The sequence below is a fragment of the Cryptomeria japonica genome, chromosome 9 (genome assembly GCF_030272615.1).
Source record: "Cryptomeria japonica chromosome 9, Sugi_1.0, whole genome shotgun sequence".
In the NCBI taxonomy this organism is placed as follows: Eukaryota; Viridiplantae; Streptophyta; class Pinopsida; order Cupressales; family Cupressaceae; genus Cryptomeria; species Cryptomeria japonica.
The window spans coordinates 34,678,338-34,697,153 of NC_081413.1; positions in this window are offsets into that span (position 1 = coordinate 34,678,338).

Here is an 18,816-nt window from a genome sequence, read left to right on the forward strand (position 1 = left end):
TAGTAATATTTGAGGTCCATACTCAGGCTACTCATCTTGATGAAAACTCTCAAAGTGATATGACCCTTCCTTACATTTCCTACACCCTATTTTCTAACCCACACCTCATAACCTTTACCTCACTTCCTATCATTATTACCTTCCATCTACCTTTCATATCCCCTATCTTAACCTCCTCCACTTTCTTACATCCTATTCTAAACCTTAACCTCATACACACTTACTTTTACTTCACCTACCTAACCCCATTCCATCCTTCACATCCTTTTATCTCCCCCCATTCACTTTCCTACCTTCCAAACCCCTAACATATCCTAACTTACTCTTTCACCATTACATCCTTTATCACTTACCTCCCTATCTTATCCTAACCCACACCTCATAACCTTATACCTCTCAACTTCCATTTTATACCACCTTCCTAACGGTACACTTATGCTCCCTTCCAAAACACCAACAAAAAATATCACTCGATCACTACACAGTGCTCTCACGGTTCTGTAACGGGGATTTTCTATCACAACCATATATACCAACATCCATAATTAGGATATATTTTACATAATGGCACTCAATCATGCAGGTTTAAGTCATCCCTCTCCTTAATTATGATATATTTTAAATATGAAAAGTAGTGTTAATATGTTTCAGGCTTACTATATTGTTCATTATTTAAAATGCAGTGTTTAATTAATACATGATTGTAGAATTGTTCAACGGTTTAGGTCTTGCAAGAAATTCTTCTTTTAAATTGATTATATCATATTACAGAAACCTCTCACCATCTTTGCTATTGGCAATTAATCTGATAAATCCATAATAAACTTTGAATCTAAATATTTGAATATGTATAACAATGAATTCTTTGATTATACCCTACCTTTTTTCTTCAACCGGATCTTGTAACGCCCAATTTAGAGTGAAACGATGATAATTGAAATGGCCACCCTGAGAAACACATTCCTATAGTGATTAAACCGACACGGGGAACCTATGTCCACCTCCCTCCTTCATGTTCATCGGGGGATGGCCCAACAATAACTTCTCGACTTACTAGACCCCCACCCGTGACTTCTTGAGCGCATAATCGATCTGGATTCTTTCATTGGAATCGACATGGGAGGAACCACTTCATTCTGTGGCTGGAGCATTTGTGGCATAAAGGTCCTACCGGGAACCAACCATTTGTCTTGATTCAATTTATTCCGTCGTAGTATCGAAGCATCCATCCAGAAGTGAGATGTGGGAAAGGAATGTAATGCATTATGATAAGAAGCTATCTCCTTCAGACATCCGAGTGGTGACTGCAATTAGGAGGTTGATCCTTGATGTCGTGTGAATTAGATTTATTCTTTCTCCCCGGTTGATTGAGTGCATAAACGACCTGATCTGATATCTTTGTCCCCCAGTCATCCAATCAGCGCGTAAATGACCTATCCCTTTTCATAAGAGAAAGAGCGCCTGACTTGATCTCTTTGTTCAGTTGAGCGCATCGGCATATTGATTGAATGCATCCTGATTGGGCCATACACTAGTAGTATAGCTAGGATAGCTGGTATTTTGTAATGGCAGAGGTAGGACGAAGAGGTAGGATTTTGTAATGGCAGAGGTCGATGGGATGAAGAGGCAGGATTTATGAAATGACTTGGTCTTTTCTTCTTCTTTTTAAGTAATGCCCATGGTCATTGAAATTTCGACGAATGCAGACACTTTTTCTAAAAAAACACAAATGTCATTGCCAATTCCTTCTCCGTCGAAACCAAATGTTGCATTATCGTCGGAATTCTGACAAAATTGGGCATTTTTAAAAAAAAAAAATCAAATTTGATCATAATATACCTTCTCCATCGGAAACCTCCATCGAAATTTTAGGCCAAATGTATTAGTGTGTTGCTGATGTTGCTTATTATGGTTATCTTTGTTGGATATAGTTTTGGTATCATTTATATGATTGTTCGATGATCTGGAAATATCTTTGTGTTCTTTGGGTGTTGTGGCATTGTTCGTTGTTGGTCATTATATTTTATGTTTGACCTATCCTTATGCTTGGATATGAGTTGTAGGAGATTGTTTGATGTGTTTTGGGTCTCACTGTAGCGTGTGGAGATCCGGATTTGAGTTATTTGCATTGGAGTGCATGTTTTGACCATTAATTGCTTATATGGATGTGTAGCATGTGGATATGATGTTGTTTATGTTCTAGTGATTGTGGATCAGTGAATTAATCTTTGGGAGATGTGTTTTGCTCCCCTCTTTCTCCTTGAGTGGATCAATGTGTGTATTTTTGGTTCAGGTCAACTTAGTTCAAGCTTTGATGATCTATCTTTTATATAAGAAATGTGTATGGTTGAGTTGTGTGTAAGGAAAGAGTATGGAAGTGTGACGAGGTGTGGATTATAGTTGTATGATGCAAAGATAGTCAGTGAGGTTTGGTGAAATGTAGAGAAGAGTTGTGTCTGGATGATATGCAAGTTGTACTGAGACTCTGGCAGAGTGTTGGCAGTTGAGGTATGAGTTGTGTGTGTGTTGATGTTGGTCACTTGATGTGGAGTTCAATGACAACTTCATGATCAGGAGATCCTTCTTTTCATATCATTTTTGTATCTTTCCCTATTGTAGTTAGCTTCAGGTTTTGCCAGTCATTTTTTATATCTTGTCCTGAGAGCAGTTAGCCTTGGTATGCAAGTCCAGAGCAGTGAGCTCTTTTATTTGTATCCTGATATACATAGTGGATATATTTTTGTGGGCAAGTGCTCATCGTGGTTTTTCCTTGTTCATGTGTTAAATTTGTGTTGTTGTTTAATTGTTTGTTGCATTAATTTTTGTTTTGGACTAATTCACCCCCTATCTCAGTCTTTCTTTGGGTTCAACACTAGGCCCATCCACCAAAAGAAAAGGCTACTTAATCCCAATATAGAGTTTCTTATGGCCTGAGAATTAAAAATCTATTGATTAAAAAACCATATATCCAATAAAGAATTTGATGTAGGTATTTAACTTTCTATGTATCTAAAGGAAGGATGGTGATATTAGACTTTGTGTATAATTCAAAGACTTGAATAGATCATCCTTGAAAGGCCATTATCCCTTTTCTTCCATGCAACAAATCCTTCAGACAATTACCGGGTTAGTGATGTTCTCTTTGTTAGATGGTTTCTTTGGGAACAACTAATCATGGGTAAAAGAAGAAGATCAACACAAAACCATGTTTCCTACAAAGTGGGGGACATTTGCATATGCCAAAATTAATATTGTCCTTTCAAATGTAGGAGCTACTTTTCAACAAGCAATGTATATTACTTTCAAGGATTCAATCAATTTGATTATCCTTATATATTTGGATGACCTTACAATATTTTTGAAGTCTGAAGAAGATCATTGTAATCATCTAAAAAAGGTTTTCCAAAGGTTCCATGAGTTTGGGTTATCTCTAAACCCCAAAAAATGTGTGTTTTGGAGTCTCACATGGTAAGTTGATTAGGTATATTGTCTCTAAGGATGAAATCTAAATAGACCCTGAGAGGGTGAAAGCTATTAAAGAATTGTTTGTGGCAGTGAATACGAAAGGATTTTGGTCTTTCTTAGGTAAGATGAATTTTGTCATTAGGCTTATCTCCAACTTTGTTGGACTTGTTAGGCTCATTAATCTTATGTTAAAAAAAGATCAAATTTAAAATGGACTCTCGAAGCGATAATGACATTTCAAAAGATCAAAGAAGCAATTTATATTGCTCTGATATTGGTTAATCCTTTTTTCTTTAAGGACTTCATCATGTACATTTATGGAAGTGAACATATTGTTGCCATAGTTCTAACACAAAATGAAGAAGAAGTAAAAAATGAACTTCTCATTGTCTTCTACTCAAGAACCTTGTGAGGATACATAAATAAGTATAACTTTGTGGAGAAACAAGATTTTTCTATCATAAGAGGTCTCAAGAAATTGAGGAATCTAGTGGAAAGAAATAAAATAATAATTTATGTGGCTCATTGAAGTGTCAAAGAATACACTATGGAAGGTGAGATCACAAGAAAATGGGAAAATTGGATCACTAAGATCCTTGAATATGTTGTGGAGGTTAGACTTCTTGAACACACACTGAATGCTAAAAGGTGGGGGGGAGGGTGAATCGGCATAATGTAAAATTCTGGACTTCAATCTTACATTAACCAATTCATTCCAAATATGCACATCAAGAAGAAATTAATAAAGACATCATAAAATATTCACACAAGGACACTGATATTTTATACGTGGAAAAACCATAGTGAGTGTGAACTCACAAAATTAATCCACTATGTGGAATATGATTTGTGTGAGATTCTATAATGATAATTATTAGACAACATCAAAATGAAAAAGAATGACATGTATCCATTCTGGTATGGTTCTGTGATTGTCTACTTAGTTTTCTATTTTTAGAATGCTTTGCCTAGTGTTGAAAATGTTGCATGGAGAAGCGATGTCTGTTGGATCTTTGATTAAATATTACTTGGATTGGATGATAGCTCAAAAGTGTGTGAAAATTTCAACTCAGAAGTGATTTTATTTTGAGGAATTAGATTCCTTCTAAGGTTATTGGTTGCTATGAGAATGACATTGTATTTTTTGTGAGATAAAGATAATTTCTTTTTGGAAGCTGTGGTTTTGAGATTTTCTTGGATAACTCTATTATCCTATGAAGTTTCTGAAGATGAATGTATGGGGTTAGCAGAAAAGTTATTGAAAATGCCAAAGGATCATAATGCAAAAAAGGTTTGTGTTGGCATTAGATTGTCATTGAAAATTTATTGAAAATTTTGAAGGATCATAATGCAAAAAAGGTTTGTGTTGGCATTAGATTGTCATTGATGTCAACCAGAGAACAGCTGCAGATAGGTGAAGCACATAACACACAGGTTATGCAGTTGTGCATATCACATTGTGTTATACCACACAAATGTTGTAGCTAGCCTCATAATTCTTAAATGAAATAGAATTGAGTGTAAAGGTGAAAATGGTGTGGCATCATAGTTTTTTGCTGGCCTCTTAATATTCTTAATTCATCGGGTTTGACATATTCTTGTTTCAGAGTGAAATTGGTGAAAAAACCCTTTGATGGCAGATTTTGGTGACACAGTGCATTTCGATGTAACCCCATCTTTCAGAAAGACTATCTTCTTGTCATATCGGGCTTCATTTTTATACTGACAAAGTTCGATTTTGGTGTGATGGTTTCTATGTCTTGATGACACGTTTTGGATTTCAGTATGATTTGCCCTTTCGAAAAGTCTCTTGATTGGTTTTGGTGACCCGTGATGTTTCACCGAAATCCCCCCACCTCAGCCAAGCCCAACTCATCCAGGTGTTCATTGGTTTTCAGTCACTAACTGGCTCCTTGGTGATGTGGCTCTCTTCTTTCGGTGTGACCCTCCATTTCGGCAAGACCAAATTTGGTCTGTGTAGAATCCCCACATCTTGCCGATATCCTTTTTTGGGGTGACCTTATTGGTGGTATATAGATATGCCACTTTTTGATGTGACATCAATGTTTTCACATCAACAAAAGGGAGCGATATGTTCTTCTGGTGGGACACTACCAAGCCCAACTTCAACTTGAATTAGTTGGGTGTAGTTGATTGGCTCAATCGAGCTATGTGTTTGTGTGGGCCCCTGTGTTGTATGGCGGCAAGTTCCTTTTCAACATAACTTGCCTTTTCGACAAGACCACTTCCTCCTTCGGGAATCGCTTTGTGCTACATCGAAACCCTTTGTTCGGTGTGATCAACGTGTTGTCTGGGTGACACATTTTATGTGTCGATGTAACCACAAGGGTGTCTTGCCGAAACCTTTCTCTTTTCAGCATAACCTCACAGTTCGGAAAGTCTCTTTTTTCCCTTTGTAGGTCCATGAAGCTATAGTGATAGGGATTCTATTTCGGCGTGACAGGAGAACAAGTCTCAACGATAAAATCCTTGGTGAGTTTTTGACTGTCTGAGAAGATTTTAACGACTCCAATGGGATCTGATTGGTGATTTGTCCACATGAACAATCAACTCTATCTAACCTAATGACAACCATCTTGGCCACATGGTGCTTTCAAAGAGAACTAAGAGACAAATCATATTGTAAAGGACAAATTTTGTAGACGTGTAGATTGTAGAATACACACAGATGATAAAAATCTGATTTTGTAGTTGGTTGCTGACTCTTGTTAAGAAAATCTAATAAGCCGACTGGACACTCATTTGTGAAGGTAAATTAAATAATCCGTCTTGGGCTCGAAGACACAAGCCAAATTAGTCATGTTGGTTGAAGAATATCAAAATATTTCCTGTAGATATCTCATTTCCATGAAGACATCAAAACATTTCCAGACGAAAGGATATCAAGGGACAGAGTTGGTGAAGATTACCAAATTTCATAATCTAATCTCAGTGATGAATCCAAAACTACATGATGATGAAATTAATGAGACTTTCACTTCTGTAGATAGTAGGTTTCTTGAAGGAATATGAAAATCATTTTCTTTGTGTGGGATTTACAGATGACAAGAAACATGGTAGTTGGCCATCAAACAAAGATAAAGAAATTCATAAACCTGATTGGATTTGATAACATTTATTGGAGAGTTGTCTATGCACAGAGAATCTAATCTATCAAAAAGAGATGATCTCTCAGATGCTAAAAAGATAGCGATGTGCAAAAAAAAGAAAAAAGAGGAACTAACATATATGTTGTTGTTGAAATGTTGTGATGACAATATGTAGTTGTTGATAATTGAGAGAAGAAGAGATCAAAGAGTTGATATAGCAGAGCATGATTGACTGTGAAAAATAGAGAGTTACAAAACTCATTTGTAACATGGAACCTAAACTGTAATTGTTTTCTCATTTTTTGTAATTTAAGTTGGTGCTTAGAACAGGGGTTAGTGCTCATAAATCACAGGTGTTGGTTCTCCCTTGAGTTGGTTCTCATAAATCACAAGTGTTGGTGCTTCTTTGGGTTGGTGCCCATAAATCTATTGTAGTCACTTTTTCATTGTGAGTTTGGATTGGAGCAATAGACTCTAGCAACTATTCTCAGTGAGGTTTTTCCCACATTGGGTTTTCCTCATACATGTCTATGTTATGTGGTTACCTCTTATGTGTGTGTGTATTTAATCTATCTACTCATTAGAATTTTCAAATTTGTTTTAAAGGTTTAAATTTCTAAGTAATACAGATTCAACCCCCTCTCAGTGATTAGTTGTGTTCTTCCGTTTGGAACAAAAGATAAGATTCTAGGAAGATCCAGAGTGATGAAGACTAAGAGAAGAGTGAAGAAAACAAGAAGAGAAGGTAGAGATGGAAGTTGTTTAGAGTAAGGAAGTAGTAAAGGTGCAAAAAAGTGATGATGAGGTAATCGATGATGATGAGCTTACATAAGAGAAGGTGCTTGAAATGATTCATAAGCCTAGTGGTTTGAAGACTATTAGAGATTCATATCGTAATTATGTATCTTATGAGCAAGATGTTATTGAGAAGGCATTTGTGAAGTACTTAGTTCAAAGTATGCATATATGTGTGTGTATGTGTAAAAGAAGAATACAACAGTGATCGAATGTGTGACTTAATATAAGGATGGTGATGTAAGTATTGTAAACATATCAAGTTATCTGAGGTTAGTGATACGAAGACTTTGTGGTCTAGATATATTTGTAAGGTTTGGATTGCTACCATAATAGAAACTGTGATCAATATATAGAGATGCTTTTGTTTAGGTAATTGTTTTTTTATAAATTGTAAAACTGTATATTTCCCTATTGTAGTTAGCTTCACTGTGCAAGTCCCTTTTTGTATCTTTCCCCAAGAGCGGTTAGCCTTTTTCAACAAGTCCGGAGTAGTGAGCTCCCATTTGCAATCATTTTCATATAGTGAATTAATTTTGTGAGTTCACACTCACTGTGGTTTTTCCCAATTTGGGTTTTCCATGTATTAAATCTTGGTGTCCTCGTGTGAATGTTTTATGATGTCTTTATTTGTTTCTTCTTGATGTGCATATCTAGAATGAATTGGTTAATGCAAGATTGAAGTCCAAAAATTTAGTTTATGTTGATTTATCCCCCCTCTTAGCATCCGGCGTGTGTTCAAAAAGACTAATAAAAGCAATTCTAGGAAAAGGACTTTGTGAATATTTATCCTATCAATATTCAAGCTAAAGATGAAATTTAGGAGATTATCATGATAAATCAATATGAATTTTTGGAATCATGGGTTGAAGATAGGACCCATTTCATGGAAACAGATAAATACATGAAAAGCCTCCCCTTGCATAGAAGGTTTAATATATTGCAAGGATCTAGTTACACACTCATTGAAGGAATTTTGTTCAAAAATAATTTTGATGGAGTGCTTCTTAGATGCATGGCTAGATGCCAAGTCGATAAGGTTATACATGATTTACATAATAGTCATGTGGGTGACCTCTTCTTTCCAAAGACAACCCTAATGAAAATCATTCACATAATGTATTACTGGCCAACCTTGTTTGTTGACTATCACAATTTGGTAAGAAAGTTAGCCAACAATGCCAATATTTTGTTGGCAAATGGAAAAATTTGGCCAAAAATAGTGTTTCATCATTCAAATCATCCTGATCCTCATATTCAAATGAAAAACGTCTTTCTTTTGAATAAAGACTTCTTTTGGGATTTTCTATTTTATCCCTGTCTTCTCTAAAATTATATTTAGAATCAAAATGACTAATTCTTCCACAATTGAAACATTTGAAAGGTAACTTATCTTTATTCTTGCTAGTGCCTTTTCTTAATCTTCTCACAAATTTTTCTTCTACTTCATCAAAGTCATCATCTTGATTAGCACCTCCAACGTCTACTTTCTTACTGGGCTTGAATGCAACTTCTTAGGGGCATCTAACTCAAAATATCTCATCTCAAATATAGTGAGAGCACCATGTAGTTGATCCATTATGTACTTATCTAAGTTCTTAAATTCCTCAATAGTAGAAACTTTAGAGCTAAAAGATTTGGGAAGAGATATAAGTACCTTTTTCCACCACCTCATGTCTTCTTTCAATTCTCCACCAATTCCTTGCATTTACCACTTCAGTTACTCAAAGTGCATGTAATTAGAAAAGCCTTATTTTGACATCCTCAAATTCTCAAATTTGTACTTGAAGTTTTGAGACCTGCCTTACTTTTTCATCCCCTTCATAGATACTTCTAAGCTTCTCCCAAACAACTTTAGGAGTATTGTAGTGCATTACCTTCTTAAGTTATAAATATGCTAATCCACTTATGGTTTCATTTATTTATTTGAAATTATTTTCATAAAACTTAATCTCATTCACATCTATTGGAATAGGATAAAAATTATAACCATCCTTGAGCAAGTTCCAAATTCAAATTCATAAGGAGGTCAAATATGCTTCCATTCTTATCTTTCAAAAGGTGTAGTTCATGCTATCTAACTTGGGGATCTTGTAAGATCCATCTTGCGCTATCATAGACCTTCCTCAAGCGGTTAAGCTTACTATAGAGAAACCTTTTCTAATACCAATTGTTGAACACACCCTAAGCTTGAGAGAGGGTTGAATCAGTCTTGAAGAAATCCTACACTTAATAGCATGAATCAATTTCAACCTTAAACCTTAATCTAATTAACAATAATGAAAGATAAACCAATGAACACATGTGCACTATAAGAGAACACCAAACTTACATGAAAAACCTAATAAGGGAAAAACTGTAGTGAGAGTTAACTCACACTATACAAACAATATTATAATTTATTTTAGGGCTCATTGCTCAAGTAAGCTCACTATTCCTAGAAGGACTTGCAGGATGAGGTACACTACCCCAAGGAAAGATACAAATGAAATGACAGGGAGATCCACTATTTCTATGCAAGATACATGAATATTTGAGTTACAATAAATAAACCTTCAACATCATTGCATCCAACAATCTCCCTTGAATGTAGTTACTCTTGGCTCACTTCCTTAAGCAACCATTAGGAAATTTAGCTCTAATATTGTGACTATATACTCTTACTACTTCACATTTCCATATTCCAGATTCCACTCTAATCCACAATAGTCCATACACTTGTAAATGAAATGATCTTCTATTTATACCAAATATAGGACCTAAAAACATCAATTAGGTTGGCCAGAATAGGGGACAAGGAATGATTCCACTAGCTCAACTAGAAAATATAATTGTGGTGAAATAACTCCTATCCACGAGATAGAGAGGAACTAAAATAGATTATTACATCTTCTAATGTAGTTTCAAACATCACACATGTTGGCACACATCCTCCAAGGTCAACAATAAGGTAGCGTGTAGGTAAAACTTGTAGCACATAACCAGTTGGCCCAAAAACACTTCTTCTAGATGGATTCATACAATGTTGGCCTCCACATGGAATAGTAGGACCCAAATATGTCCTCCAACCGGCAATAAAAGAAACATCAATATGGAGTAATGCAAAGCATTCTCTGGACCAATCCTAACCAATCATCAAACTACCAACATACTACCATTACTAGACACATCAACTGCAACACCAGGGACCTAGAGAGATAGGAGCATAATTCCCATAAAGTATACACATTGTATCCAAAATTGCAATCTACCATAGCACCAAATACAAAGGAATGCAGAGAATTGTTCCAGATTAAATTTAGCATGCATCCACATACTTCATCAACTTCCTAAAACTAAATCACTTTGGAACAACATTTTCTCACTTAGGAGCAACAAAAGAGATACTACACCAGCTTGTAGTATAGACAAGACCATCCAAAAAGCATAACTTCATCACCATGTGTCTAATGCTCATCTTAATATTTATAATTCTCATCTCAATGCTACTAATCCCCATCTAATCATGATATCATCATGATACCATCTCTGCTATCAACACATCAATAACATCATCAACATATACTAAATGAAGACATCAACACCAAGAAGATGTATATCCACTACAAGGAACCAACTACACTAACCACAAACTACATTAATTTCCATTAGACACAACACAACACATCAACAACATACACTTTCATAAGTAGAGGGTTGACACCAATGAAAAAGACCAAGAGTACACTACAATCTCCAATATTCTCCACAACACTGAAGGTTGACATCAATGACAACACTTAGTCATTAATAATAATAATTGTCAACATGATATAGATATATAGGTCCAAAGTTAAGGGGAGATAAAGAGAGTGAGATAGAGAGAACTTGAGAGAATTTTGATAGAAGCCTAGAATAATTATTGAAATGTGACTATCTTAAAATTTATAAGATCTTCTAAAATATATAATATACATTATAACTCATAGAGATCTGAAAGCACTCTCAAACATTGTGCCAATATAAAATGAAATATTACTTAAACTATAAGAAATGAAAAAGACATATTGAAATCTGACTTATACTTAAATGTTATATTTCATGTGTATATTCACGTTCAAAGATAGGGTTTGACTTGAAGGCAATAAAAATGCATTCTTATAGTTGTCTCTAGCATTTTGAAAATGCATTTATATTTGGCTAACACCAAATTCGGCACTAGCCAAATGTAAACGCATTTTTCCATTTGGTAGAAAAAATGTGAAAAAAAATAATGTTTCATTTTACATGCACCAAATGTGAAAAATTGAGTGTCAAATATTTTGAATTGACCAAGCTTGAGGCTTGGTCATTCTGAGCCATTTGGCGAGTGCCAAATTTGGTGCTCACCAAATGCTCAACTTAAGTAAAAAAAGGGTGGCATCTTAATTGTGTGACATCATTGTGCACTTACCCCAAAAAATTGGCAAGCCATGAAGAAATCTCACCTATCTAGTGTCTATTGGTGTTGGCCTTTCAACAATTGCTCTCACCTTCTCCAGATCCATCTTCAATCCTTCTGCTAAGATGGAAAAACTCAAATAGACTAATTCTATCTTTGTAAAATCACACTTCTTGATTTTGATCATGTAATTCTCTTCTCTTAGTCATTGGAACACTTGTTTGATATGCCAAATATGTTCTTCCCTTGTATTGTTCAAAATCAAAAATCATCAAGATAAACAATGCAAAACTTACCTAGAGGAATTCCTTCAATGAGTAAGTGCACAAAGATGGTGGTCAAAAAGGGGGGTATAAGTGGACACTTTTTTTTTTTTTTTTTTGAAATTAGGTGAACCTGAACTTGGAGGCAAAATTTGGAAGTCATCCAATCAAGATATGAAGATAACAAAAGAACAAATATTGTAGTACTTTGAATCTAGTTTCCAAACTACTAAAAATTTTCAAAATTGGATAATATTAAGGGGGTCAAATCCTTCACGCATGAAAAAAAGACCCTGATTTTTTCAAAAAAATATAACATAGTGTCTGACGTGCGCATCAAAAAATTCATAGTTAGATTTAGTATTTTGAAAAATACTTTGGCAGAAAGATAGTTAAGAGTGAGCACTAAAAGATGTGTATTGTTTTGTAATTTTTTGTTGAGTATTTTGTTTTTTATGATTTTTCGAATCGAGCACATCCTGAAAATTAGGTACCTGTTTGTGCGCGAAGCATAAGTTGCACTAAAAAAATCGAAAATACAATTTTTTTTTTTATAATTGTAAAGAATCAAGTGCACTAAAATAATATATAAAGTTTTTTAAATTTGGATAAGTAAATCAAAAGTTATTAAAAAAATGGTGCACGTATGTTTGTGAGAACTATGGAGACACTGGTAAAAGAAATTCAATAATAATATGTTATTGTTGTTCAAATTTTAAAAAAATATATGGTTATAAAGCTTAGAAGATGGGTGAAAATATGGTGGAAATTTTAGAAATACCCACTTGATGAAGTGTAAACTTGATGATGACAAAGTCAAGAAACCAAGTTGATAAAATAAAACACGTCAAAAAGGAGGGAAATGGAGGGAAATCAAACTTCCAAACTGTAGCTTTGTCATCCAAGCCTATTTCCAAGCCTAAACAGTCATAAGCGCATACGGGGTACCTATGGTATAAAAAGAACGTACCGGGTACTTATGGTGTAAGAAGCGCGTACACTCTATCTTAACTATAAAAAGCGCGTACGCGCTATTTTTACTATAAAAAGCGCTTACGCGCGAAGTTTGTTTAAATTTTGGGAGTGTGTATAATATGATATTGTATATATAATATGTGTATATACATATAATATCTATTTTATATATAATATAAAAATATAATATATAATATATATATATGTATACATATATATATAATATATGAAGTATATATATACACACATATGTGTGTATGTATGTGTATTGTCTCCCTCTCTCCCCCTCTCAAGCGCATACAAGGTGCCTCTCTTTCTCTCCCTCTCACTCTCTCTCTTTCTCTCTCTCTCTCTCTCTCCCTCCCTCTCCCTCTCTCCCCCTCTCTCTCTCCCTCTCCCTCTCTCTCTCCCTCCCTCTCCCTCTCTCTCTCCTTCTCCCTTCCTCCATACCCCATCTCTCTCTCTCTCTCTCTCTCTCTCTCTCTCTCTCTCTCTCTCTCTCTCTCTCTCTCTCTCTCTCTCTCTCTTCCTCTCCCTCTAATATATCTTCTTTTTGTTTGCATATAGAGGAGGTGATAAGAAGATTGACAAGGTGGTCGGTTTTCTTTTTCTTTTTTAAAGAAGATACGATATAAAGTAGAATGTTTGAAGAAAATGAACGTATAGGTTTCTTTGGATCATGTGTATGTATTGGTTGGATAATCTTGATGGGTCATATGGTGTCTTATGACCCCTTATGACTCCATATGTCCCCTTAGGTGTTGTTATTGGTCATATGGTGTTCTATGATCCCTTAGGACACCATATGACCCCTTAGGACTCCATATGGTGTCGTTATGGGTCGTATGGTGTCCTAAAGGGTCATATGGTGCTCTATGACCCCTTAGGACACCATATGATCCCTTAGGTGTCATTAGAGGTCATATGGTGTCCTATGACCCCTTAGGACACCATATGACCCCTTAAGACACCATATGGTGTCCTAAGGGGTTATATGATGCCATATGACATGACCTCTCAGGACAATATACGACCCATAACAACACCATATGGTGTCCTAAAGGGTCATATGGTGTTATATGACCCCTTAGGACACTATTTGGTGTTGTTATGGGTCGTATGGTGTCCTAAGGGGTCATCATATGGCATCCTATGACCCCTTAGGACACCTTATGGTGTCATTATGGGTCCCATGGCATGCTAAGGGATCATATAGTGTCCTATGACCCCTTAGGACACCATATGGTGTCGTATGACCCCTAGGACACCTTATGACCCCTTAGGACACCATATGGTGTCATTAGGGGTCATATGGTGTCCTAAGGGGTCATATGGTCTCCTAGTACCCCTTAGGACTTCATATGGTGTCATTATGGGTCGTATGGCATCCTAAGAGGTCATATAGTGTTCTATGACCCCTTAGGACACCATTTGGTGTCATTATGGGTCGTATAGTGTGCTAAGGGGTCATATGGTGTCCTATGAACCCTTAGAACACATGAATGGATCCCTAGGATACCATATGACCCCTAAGAATACCCTATGACCCCTAAGAATACCATATGACATGAAAAACACAAAACGGTGTCCTCCAAGTTCAGGTTCTCTTATGACCCCTTAGGACACCATTTGACCCCTTAGGACTCCATATGGTGTCGTTATGGGTCGTATGGTGTCCTTAGAGGTCATATAGTGTTCTATAACCCCTTAGGACACCATTTGGTGTCATTATGGATTGTATGGTGTGCTAAGGGGTCATATGGTGTCCTATGATCCCTTAGGACTCCATATGAACTCTTATGTGTCGTTATGGGTCATATGGTGTCCTAAGGAGTCATATGGTGTCCTATGACCCCTTAAGACACATGCATGGATCCCTAGCATACCATATGACCCTAGAGAGAGAGAGAGGGGGAGGAGAGGGAGGGAATGGGAGAGAGATACACCTAAGAGAGGAGGAGAGTGAGATAGAGACTGAGAGGGAGATAAATGAGAGAAAGAGAGATGGAGAGAGAGGGGGGGAGACATAGATAGAGAAATAGAGAGAGAGAGAGAGAGAGAGAGAGAGAGAGAGAGAGAGAGAGAGAGAGAGAGAGAGAGAGAGAGAGAGAGAGAGTTGATAGAGAGAAGGAGAGAGACTTGAGAGAAAGAGAAATGGAGTGAGAGGGGGAGAGAGAAAGAGAAATGGAGTGAGAGGGGGGAGAGAAAGAGAGTTAGAGGGAAATAAATACTTGACAAAGGAAGAGAAAGGGAGTGGGAGGGAGAGGGAGAGAATGATAGAGAGAGAGACTAAAGAGAGGGGGAGAGAGTGAGAGATAGAGATATTTGAGAGAGGGAGAGAAAGAGAGGGATAGATGAAAGAGAGAAAAAGGGTGAGGGAGATGAGAAAGGAAGGGAGAGATACCCAAGAGAGGGAAGAAAGTAGAGAGGGAGAGATACTCGAGAGACAAAAAGGTAGGGGTTAAGGAAGAGAGAGGGGGAATGTAGGAAAGAGACAAGAGAGATAATGATGATATGAGCATGCTAATTACTGAAATTTGACTAAGTCTAAAATTTATAAGAATACTCAAAAAACTAGAATCTACATTATAACTCTTAGAGATCTAGAACCACTCTCAAACATCCTGACAATATATACATTAAAACAAAGAGAAATATCACTTGTAGTTAAATGTTATATTTTATGTATATAGCTTAGCGAAAAACCTAATGGAATGCTAAATGAATTGCATTATATTGACAGACAAACGCATACGTGGTTTACAAACTAAAACCATGTACAAGGTTTTTAGTTTCTAAACCGCGTACGGGGTTTTAGTTTTTAAACCACATACATGGTTAGTATACTTTAAACCCTGTACGCGGTTTAGCTTTGGTTAGGCTCGTCAAAACAAGCATAAACGTGTACGGGGTTCTTTAAATTTGAAATAGCCCGTGCGTGTTTTGTTGTTTTTCATGTTTTTTTTGGGTGTGTTCACTTTTTTGATCACCATCTTTGTGCACTTACCCCAATACCTTTTTCATCAACCACATGAATGTGCTTGTTGCATTAGTTAGAATAAATAACCACTCATACAACCCCTCATTAGTCTTCAATGTAGTCTTACATTCATCTCGTTCCTAGAATCTTATTTGATGCAAATATGGTTTGAATAGTTGTTTTTTTTGTTCTTAATGATATATATTGAAATTGTGTCATGTTGAATTCTACTACAAGGTCAACATGGTGGGATTGGAGGTCCTTAGGTTCTTAATGATATGCAAATTTATATATTAAAAAAAAACAAAAAATTATACATGTCCACAACACCTCTCATATGCAAATTACAATAGGTCCCATTGGCCACACATGAAGGCTCACATGTTGCCACATGCTTATTACCTACTCACAAACAAAATTGGTTCCAAAATATTATTCCCTAACAACTAACTCCTTAACTATTTAGTTGCCTTATACTAAATTTAGATAATGATTATATATGAGCTCCAAGCCTTATAAATTATCCACATTAGCCTTAGTTAGGTCCTAGGCCTAATATTTAGCAAAAACATATAGGTTGGCCCAAAGTAGATGATGAAGCATCAAGGGTTGATGTAAAGGGGTGCATATCCATATAGGGGTTGTCTCAACCCATATCTATCTTGTAATGAGTTGTAAAGACTCCACAAAGTATAAAAGAGTTTCACACACTACCTCTCATAGATTTGGGTTCAAGATGTTTGACTAGGTGAACTTATGGTGAGGAGATATTTCAAAAAACAAGCCCACAACTACTGTGACTTGGACATGTACTAAAATTACCAATCTATCCATCTTTCAATCCATAGGGTGAGATCAAGTGTTGGAGTAGAATTCAGTAACATTTTTTGGGATGCTCCTACATCATATATTTAGGATAGACTATCATCGGATACCCTTCGGTAAAAATAGGAAAAAAAACTCAACTGAATAGTTTTGGCCTTGTTTGTTTATGTCATGATCTTTCCAAAGTGAACTTCAATTGAACCTCCATATTTAGGAAGTTTTGCATTTTTTTGCATATTCTCATCATATTGAATGACATACTTAATATTGACATTCTTCCTTTGTTCTCCATCTTATCATTGATTGTTCCTTTTTATTTATGATTATTTGATAAAAATTATTGATGCACTTTTCTATAGTGTCCAGTTTTAGTTGTAACTTCTTGTCCCTACCATATTTCCAACTACAAATATTACACTTGAATTCTATTGGAGGTTCATTTTTTTTGCATTCTCAACTAGTTCAATGAATTGGTACTTTGACACTCAATCAATCTAAAAATTCATTGTCATATCCCACTCACACCATGTTTATTATTTGGCTTTTCATTCCCCCTTTCATGTACTTACAACAACATCATTTGTGACATTGCCATCCAAGTCAATTAACTCATTCTAAATACCCTATGTATCCCTTGAAATATAATTTGCAACATTGGCATTTGAGTCAATTAACTCATTCCGATCTTCCACTAAGGTATGCACTTACTTGTTAGAATTTAGTTTAATTGTTAATGTTGTGGCTCCATTTGATGAACCATTGAAATGGTGCCAAAGTATGACATTATTATTTTGTCTTTCGATAGCCTCCCTTCACTATGACATTATTATTTTGTCTTTCGATAGCCTCCCTTCACCACTTTCAAGAATCTATTTCTTGCTTGACAACTCTCATAAAATAAAAGTTACAAAAAATATTTTTTTGCTTAAGAAGGAATCATAGAATACAGATCCTTGATTCCTTGTGTCTTGGATGTGTCCCTACTAAATAATATATAAGAATCAACTAAAAATAGCAAAGAGATAAATAATCATAATATTATAAAATAAATGCTCACTTACCTTTAGGTTTTCACTAACTCCCAAATACAACAATGCTTTTAGTCGTTACTTGTCTATGATCTAAATCGAGAACTCATAAATATACAAAATGTGTAAAAAAAATTAGAGTTTTGATTGTATTTTATATATCCATATTTGGTAAATTTTACAAGATTTTTAAATGTTATATTAAAAATTTGGTAAATTCCATAAGATTTTTAACCATTATAGTAAAAATTTGGTAATTTTCACTTGGTAATAAAATGATACTTGTAAAAGTTGGGCAAATCAAAGCTCAACAAAACACATACCTTGTAATTTTTAAGGTGATTATGGACCTATGGTTACATGGAGTTATAATAGTATTGAAAAATGAGTCCTCTTACACAACATTTTTTAATGTCACTCACAAAATGAGTCCTCCAATATATTGAACATTTTGTTTTGGTGAAATGGGTCCTCATACATAATGAACTTTTTATGGTATTGGAAAATATGTGAGTAAATTAATACATGCATCCAATATTCTATGCAAAAATATTAATTACCATATTGGAAACCCATTATTGTTGTTGAAAAAATATTAATTACATGTCTCATAAAATAAAATGATGGTGAATTCAAATGCATTAGACAGACAATTCATAAAAATCAAGCAATATATTCACCAATTTCAATATGACCGATATGAACTATTCCCCAATGACAAAGATTCACCACTAAAATAATCGCTATAGATGCATCTTATTGAAATTTGGCATATCTTTCATTGAGTAATTTTACATAATAAAAAAATGCAACACGGTGAAGAACCATCACAAATTGTTTTTCTTGGACTACTTTCAAATATAATATATATGAATCTTACATTGTTTAACTAGGATCTTATGATGTCACATTGTAACTCTTCTCGTAGTTATGATGACCCAAAAACATTTCAATC